The following is a 7,867-nucleotide window of genomic DNA, read 5'->3' as shown; positions in this document are numbered from 1 at the left end:
CCTGAGGAAGGGTCCTAGAGGCGGCATCCAGTCGCCAGGGTGTGCTGTGAAAATGACACTGCCTGTGTCACAATACAACATTCGCTGCTGTAGCTTGTATAGCAAATCATACAGCATCAGTCTAGTGTGCAGTGGTCATGGCATCCACAAAGACATTAACATCCTTCACACGGGCTGCTCTACCACCAGCATGGCACCACTGCACCATGGTGACATCATCAGAGATGAAACAAAACTGACGCATGTCGTACTGGTCGATTGTAATGGAATTTCTTTCACTTATGTATTAATCACGTTATTGTAATGCCTTGGTGATTTTAACATGTCTGACACTCATACTTAAGACAAATGGTAGAGGGTGTAGTAAGGATGTTGGGGGAAACAGGAACTCCAGAGGACCAGTCTTGAGGACTCTGGGAGGTAGCAAGGGAGTGTGAACCTTAAGGTGTGAAACAGCTGTGTACTGCCTTTTGTTCCTGGAGAAGGTATTTAACTGAGAGCCATGCTAGGCTCAGTGAGACTCTGCTGACCCTGCCCCGTGGTCATGCAGGCTCTCCACAAGCTTGTTTGTATGTTCTCTGTGTGTTTGGATTAAAGAATGTTGGCTACCGCTCACCGCTCATCTGCAGGCTTTATTTAAGTGGAAAACTTCCACAACATCACTAAATATTGACTGGCTGAATCTAGAAGGGTCCGTGATTAACTCAGATGAATGTTTGCCCTCATGCTGAAATGCGCCCATAACAAGTTTAGCAGAAGTTTGTTAGTTTCTAACAACTTTATTTACACATATCTTGGTTGAGTCTAGCATTATTCCCTCCTCATAACACTCGTCAGTGTACTTCTGCTGGTCATCAGGAGTTTTACCATGTTCTGGATAGCCTGAAGCCTCCTGTTTAAGTTTTAAAAAGGCTTTAAACAATGTGTCTCTCTTATTGGGGAAAATGCCGCACCTCATCAATAGAAACAATCCTGTATCCTTTCTCAAGAGCTTTTTCAAGCTCAAACGACACCCAGGTGCCCGACAACATCTTCTTACTGTCAGTGTGCAGGCATGCTGTCTGCTGGTTCTGCTTTTCAGAACACATGCTACAGAGTGGGAACATCAGTTTGTTCTGTAGGAAAGGACTGGGTGAAACAGACCTCTAGGTGGGAGTACTGAGCATTTAACAAAGCTGAAATAATTTCCCAGCCTGTCAAAGTTGTTGTAAATGATGTGCGGGTGCCTGACAGGATAATCTTTTTTAGATTGCACTGTGGAATAGAGGCTGGTAAAATCATAGTAAAATATTTTTTCATAACAAGTAGTCTTGTGGTACAGTTTCATGGTGTTGGTGCGCTCTCCAAAGACGGCGTCTCGAGGGTTCAGGTGTTCTGGCTTTCTGTATGTGTGCATGAATGTCATAAATGCGGGGACTGTCTACTTCAATGCCTCCCATTCACACTCCCACATCACGACCACATTCACACTGTTGTGATCTCAACGCATTCACTTTATCACAAAACGTGTGATGCAGCAGTCCATAGGATGCCTTGCTGACAGGGTTAACCCCATGGTGAAAACACCCTGCAAATTCATAAGCCGTATTGTTTGTGGGGTGAAAACCATCCACAAAATATGGACCAACTCTGTTCGGCTCCTCGGAGCATGTGTTTTACCACTGTGTTGGTAGTGTGGGCTACATATTGAAGCCATTCAAAAGAGAAGTTAGAAAACATCTTATTCTGGTCAACATATGCACCATCATACATAAGAGCCAGCATGTCATCAACATCGTTAACACAGTAACGCGTCAATTCAGCATGGAAAATCAGAGGGAGACTGGGAGATTCTGGGAGACGGTCTGGTACCATTCCATAAATCTCACCACTTTCAGACATCCTGTCATAGCCATAGAAGGAGGGGTCTGGGTATGGTCCCCTCCGGAGGATGCAGCCGACGTTTTGGGACACAGCTATACTGTGTCCCAAAAACGTCGGCTGCATCCTCCAAAACTTTTAACATATTTTCAGGCGAGAAAGTTGCTGTGTAAATTACAAATATCTGCTTGGTTTATCAAGACATCGTATATTTGCAAAACTGTGCCGACGTTTTCGGAGACGTCTGTTACCCACCCGCTCGATAGCAAGCCGGGGGGTTCAATGGTCACTCCAGCCGGCGAGAGCAGCGGACTCCCGGCTTCATCGTTTTCAGACCCTCGCTCTTTCGCTACTCAGGTTAAACATGATATATAAGTCAATCGGATAACATAAAAATGTAATTGTTTGCCTTTTTCGGTGTTTTATTTGTTCCGGAGTAAATCGGTTTGGCTGAGATCAAAGTTATTAGATTATTAGATTAAATAAAACTTTATTAATCCATCGGGTGGGTTCCTCCGGGATTTTCACACAGCTGAATAAACGTTAAACAGAAAACTGATTAAACAGAAGTGTGAGCCGGTTGAGAATTTATGCCTGTTATATTTTAGATAGCAAGGAGCAGACGGCCGAGTTTATTAAACTCCACCACAGCGGTGACGCAAATCTGAAGGCTAGACCGTCCCATTTCACAACCTCGCTCTTCCAGCCTTCTTGGTCTGTGGAGGACCCGGCTCACGTATACCGCGAAGCCCAGGTCCTCCAAAGGATGCAGCCGACGTTTTGGGACACAGCTACGGTTAGCGCCCAGTTAGCTCCTAGCATTTCTCAACAGCTCTGCCTCATTTTCGACTACCGGGACATTTAAACAGTGGATAATCCATTTACAAACAATTTCATGCTTTTCTCCTCAACAGAGAGCGTTCCCCGATTGAATAACAGCGCCGTAAAATAAGAAGAATGGCGCTTAATTACAGAGTTAATAATACAGACTTTGTAATATGTCACGTGAAGATTCATCAGCCAGATGACGTGTTTACTGACAACTGACAGTGATAGTGGACATCATCATCACTATTCCAATCAATCCTCTCCACACAGACAAGCATAAACACACTGACTATCACTAAATCAAATTTAACACACGTTTGTAATGACGCTAAGTCAGTTCGTTCGCTCGGTCAGCAGGGGGCGGCATCCTCGTACACTGGGGAGTAAACTGCTACTAAACGAACAGAAGAAGAAGAAAACCCCTGCACATGCGCGGTACGGATCGGGTAGACCCGATTTGTACGGTCCGACTTTGCACATGCGCAGGAAGGATCGGGGAGTCCTGATCCGTAATTATCTTTTTACTTTTTTGTTTTTGTCTACATTATATTAAATGTTTCATAATCGGAAACATTTTAAGAGACACTTATTATTCTTAACATCTTAACAGATATTCTGACCTGTAACTATCGTAAAACGCTTCGACCGGAAGTAGACACCTTTCGCGCATGCGGGGTACCGATCGGGTTTCCGGTACGGATCGGGTAGTGATCCGTACCGGGTAGTGAAGTAGCAGCAGCCGCTCTTCTTTTCTCCTTTCATCACCACTTGCAAAGGAGAAAAGAAGAGCGGCTGCTGCTACTTCCTCCTTTATACCCTCCCTTTGATCCCCTGGGTCCTAAAGCCTTCCCCATTACGCGACTAGCACCAATAATAATAATAATAATAATAATAATAATAATAATAATTGGTTTAAATCAACATTGCAATGCTTTCACTTTTACATCTTGCTGCATCTCTGCTAATTAAAACCTGCTGTTTAATAATGGGTTCATTGTCCCGATCTAAACGCATCTTATAGCAAAATGCAAAGTCTCTCACTACATTCATTAAAACTATGTGATGGATGTCAGTAGAACTTGGCAGCTGTGAGATCCCTCTATATTTGTTTTTACATTTGACCTGTTTTGCATACTGCACTGGTTTTGCCAATAAAAAAACAAAAGAAAAATAACTTTTTAAGCTTCAGTTGATGTGAGAGAGCTTGTGGTAGGCTTTCTGGGGATCCAATATTTACGGTGGCCCCTAGAGACAAAGCACGTACAAACTACAAAACACTTGCAAACTCCAAAACACTTGCAAACTCCAAAGCACTTGCAAACTCCAAAACACTTGCAAACTCCAAAGCACTTGCAAACTCCAAAGCACTTGCAAACTCCAAAACACTTGCAAACTCCAAAGCACTTGCAAACTCCAAAACACTTGCAAACTCCAAAGCACTTGCAAACTCCAAAACACTTGCAAACTCCAAAGCACTTGCAAACTCCAAAGCACTTGCAAACTCCAAAACACTTGCAAACTCCAAAGCACTTGCAAACCCCAAAACACAACGGAAGTGCTCCAGGACGCTAGGGGCAGTGTTGAGCTTTTGTTACATAGTAACTACACAAGCCATGAAGTACCAATGACCGGATTTGGGCTGTAGGCCGCATTTTAAGGCCGATTACGTCACAGCGACACGACGAAGGCTGTCCCAGTTCAAAGGCTGCTCCAAATGCGGCCCTCAAATGCGTCCTTAATTTCCCTGAATTTTAAGGATGGGTCGGTGTAGCCTTCATGGCCCAACATACCCCAGATTTCATAGCGCGGCGGTGGTGTGGATAATTTTGCCGAAAAAACGGCAGAAGCGGAGCGGCCGAAGAGTAAACTTTCAGAAGTAAGTACTGAATATTATGTCACTTATTTATGCGCAAATGTTTTTATAATGAAGAACATTAAAACATTACTGTTGGACACATGTCGGGAAGGTTATGTGACATTAGCTTGGTTTTAAAGCGTTTACTTAAAAATATTCGCCGTTCAATGGTCGACTTTAGTCTTACAGAGATGTGATGATTTCATGGATAATTAAAGTCAGTCATATATCCACAAACACAACAAGCTGAAAGTCAGTGATGCTGCTCGGTTTGCAGTCCTGAATATGACGGCACAAGCAGGATTCACTGCACTGTTAATGTTAGCTATATTTTATTGTTGCCTCTGTTTGGTGGTGTCGAGCCAAACGGACTTTGAACGAGCTGACGGTTCACTCGTTAAGCTGAAAGAAAGATGGTTTAATCACAGGAGTCACACATGTGTCCACTGGACCATCTGGGAACTCTTCTTGTTTAGCACTCGTAATAACACAAACGCTAAATCTTCCTTCTCTGTGTTGTTTTGTAGCAGTGTGTACACCTGAGACTGTCACCTGTCTGTCTGTCCTGCACTCTCTCTCTGTTTCTTTCTCCCTGATTGTAGAATAAAAGTATGAACATGTGTTTATAAGTTACACTTGTGTTTGAATCCTGCAGCTTATCACACATTTGATTTCCTTGTGTGACAACTGCAAGTGTCCAGAGTGAGGACAGACTGAGGGACCCACTGCTGCACATCATCTGTGAGGCTTTGCACCCCTGATGATCCACCAGGACAAACTCAGCAGTGTGTGAGGAAGAGGAGGAGGAAGAGCCAGCAGCAGCTGACAGATGGAGAGAATAGACAGACTGTTCCCTGTTTGTGAAGGACTGCTAGGAAAGTTTAACATAACTAATGTCTGTCCTGAATCAGTCTTATTAGGTAACCTTCAAATAATGTTATCATTCCAGTGTTTTCAGTGTGGGAGAAAGTACTCAGGGCCTTCAAGTTACACACTATGAAAGGCAGCAACAAGTTTAATGTTCAGAAACCTAAAGTATGTATCAGCAGCAGAATGGACCTAAAAATAAATGTTTGTTTCAGTTCTATGAAGCTTTGAGTATTTTGGATTAGTAGCGCTGCTGTGTTTGTTGCATCATATTGCTGTAATTGTTTATATGCTTTATATATTCTGAGGTAAGTTGATCTATAGTGTTACATCATATTCTATAAGGATGTTATGTGTTTGTAGACTTTCTGCCCAGTTTGACCCATTTAGCAGAAGTCAGCCTGTTTAAGGCTCTGATATCTATTCTGTATGACTTAAAGCAGTTATGACATGGTCTGATTTTCTCACCCAATAAAGGAATATTTCATATATCAGTCTACTCTTCATTTTATCAGAAACAGTTATCACAGCTCGTACATTTTCTTTTTATAAATATATGTAAGCAATGAGCCAAATTTAGTAATGCCAACATACTGAAGTAACAACATTTGTCTCTTATATATGATACACCTATACATATATATATATGTATATATACAGTGGCTTGCAAAAGTATTCGGCCCCCTTGAACTTTTCCACATTTTGTGACATTACAGCCACAAACATGAATCAATTTTATTGGAATTCCACGTGAAAGACTAATACAAAGTGGTGTACACGTGAGAAGTGGAAAGAAAATCATACATGATTCCAAACATTTTTTACAAATAAATAACTGAAAAGTAGGGTGTGCGTAATTATTCAGCCCCCTGAGTCAATACTTTGTAGAACCACCTTTTGCTGCAATTACAGCTGCCAGTCTTTTAGGGTATGCCTCTACCAGCTTTGCACATCTAGAGACTGAAATTCTTGCCCATTCTTCTTTGCAAAACAGCTCCACAACTGCCCTGTGATGGCCTCAGAGGTTGTCTAAGAGAATATTGGGAACAACGACACCATGAAGTCCAAAGAACACACCAGACAGGTCAGGGATAAAGTTATGGAGAAATTTAAAGCAGGCTTAGGCTACAAAAAGATTTCCCAAGCCTTAGAACATCCCACGGAGCACTGTTCAAGCGATCATTCAGAAATGGAAGGAGTATGGCACAACTGCAAACCTACCAAGACAAGGCCGTCCACCTAAACTCACAGGCCGAACAAGGAGAGCGCTGATCAGAAATGCAGCCAAGAGGCCCATGGTGACTCTGGACGAGCTGCAGAGATCTACAGCTCAGGTGGGGGAATCTGTCCATAGGACAACTATTAGTCGTGCACTGCACAAAGTTGGCCTTTATGGAAGAGTGGCAAGAAGAAAGCCATTGTTAACAGAAAACCATAAGAAGACCCGTTTGCAGTTTGCCACAAGCCATGTGGGGGACACAGCAAACATGTGGAAGAAGGTGCTCTGGTCAGATGAGACCAAAATGGAACTTTTTGGCCAAAATGCAAAACGCTATGTGTGGCGGAAAACTAACACTGCACATCACTCTGAACACACCATCCCCACTGTCAAATATGGTGGTGGCAGCATCATGCTCTGGGGGTGCTTCTCTTCAGCAGGGACAGGGAAGCTGGTCAGAGTTGATGGGAAGATGGATGGAGCCAAATACAGGGCAATCTTGGAAGAAAACCTCTTGGAGTCTGCAAAAGACTTGAGACTGGGGCGGAGGTTCACCTTCCAGCAGGACAACGACCCTAAACATAAAGCCAGGGCAACAATGGAATGGTTTAAAACAAAACATATCCATGTGTTAGAATGGCTCAGTCAAAGTCCAGATCTAAATCCAATCGAAAATCTGTGGCAAGATCTGAAAACTGCTGTTCACAAACGCTGTCCATCTGATCTGACTGAGCTGGAGCTGTTTTGCAAAGAAGAATGGGCAAGGATTTCAGTCTCTAGATGTGCAAAGCTGGTAGAGACATACCCTAAAAGACTGGCAGCTGTAATTGCAGCAAAAGGTGGTTCTACAAAGTATTGACTCAGGGGGCTAAATAATTACGCACACCCTACTTTTCAGTTATTTATTTGTAAAAAATGTTTGGAATCATGTATGATTTTCGTTCCACTTCTCACATGTACACCACTTTGTATTGGTCTTTCACGTGGAATTCCAATAAAATTGATTCATGTTTGTGGCTGTAATGTCACAAAATGTGGAAAAGTTCAAGGGGGCCGAATACTTTTGCAAGCCACTGTATATATATATATATATATATATATATATATATATATATATATGCACTGTCAAAGATACTTGTCTTTGAGTGAAGATTTAAGGTGATAAGACATATAAATAACTGCAACTTGAATCTGTAAGCTCAGTATTTAACACAGAGTTCATGTTAACTGCCGTAATA

The sequence above is a fragment of the Pelmatolapia mariae genome, linkage group LG12 (assembly GCF_036321145.2).
Source record: "Pelmatolapia mariae isolate MD_Pm_ZW linkage group LG12, Pm_UMD_F_2, whole genome shotgun sequence".
NCBI classification, from domain to species: domain Eukaryota; kingdom Metazoa; phylum Chordata; class Actinopteri; order Cichliformes; family Cichlidae; genus Pelmatolapia; species Pelmatolapia mariae.
The sequence above is the reverse complement of the archived record's forward strand: the minus strand, read 5'-3'. Positions refer to the sequence as shown.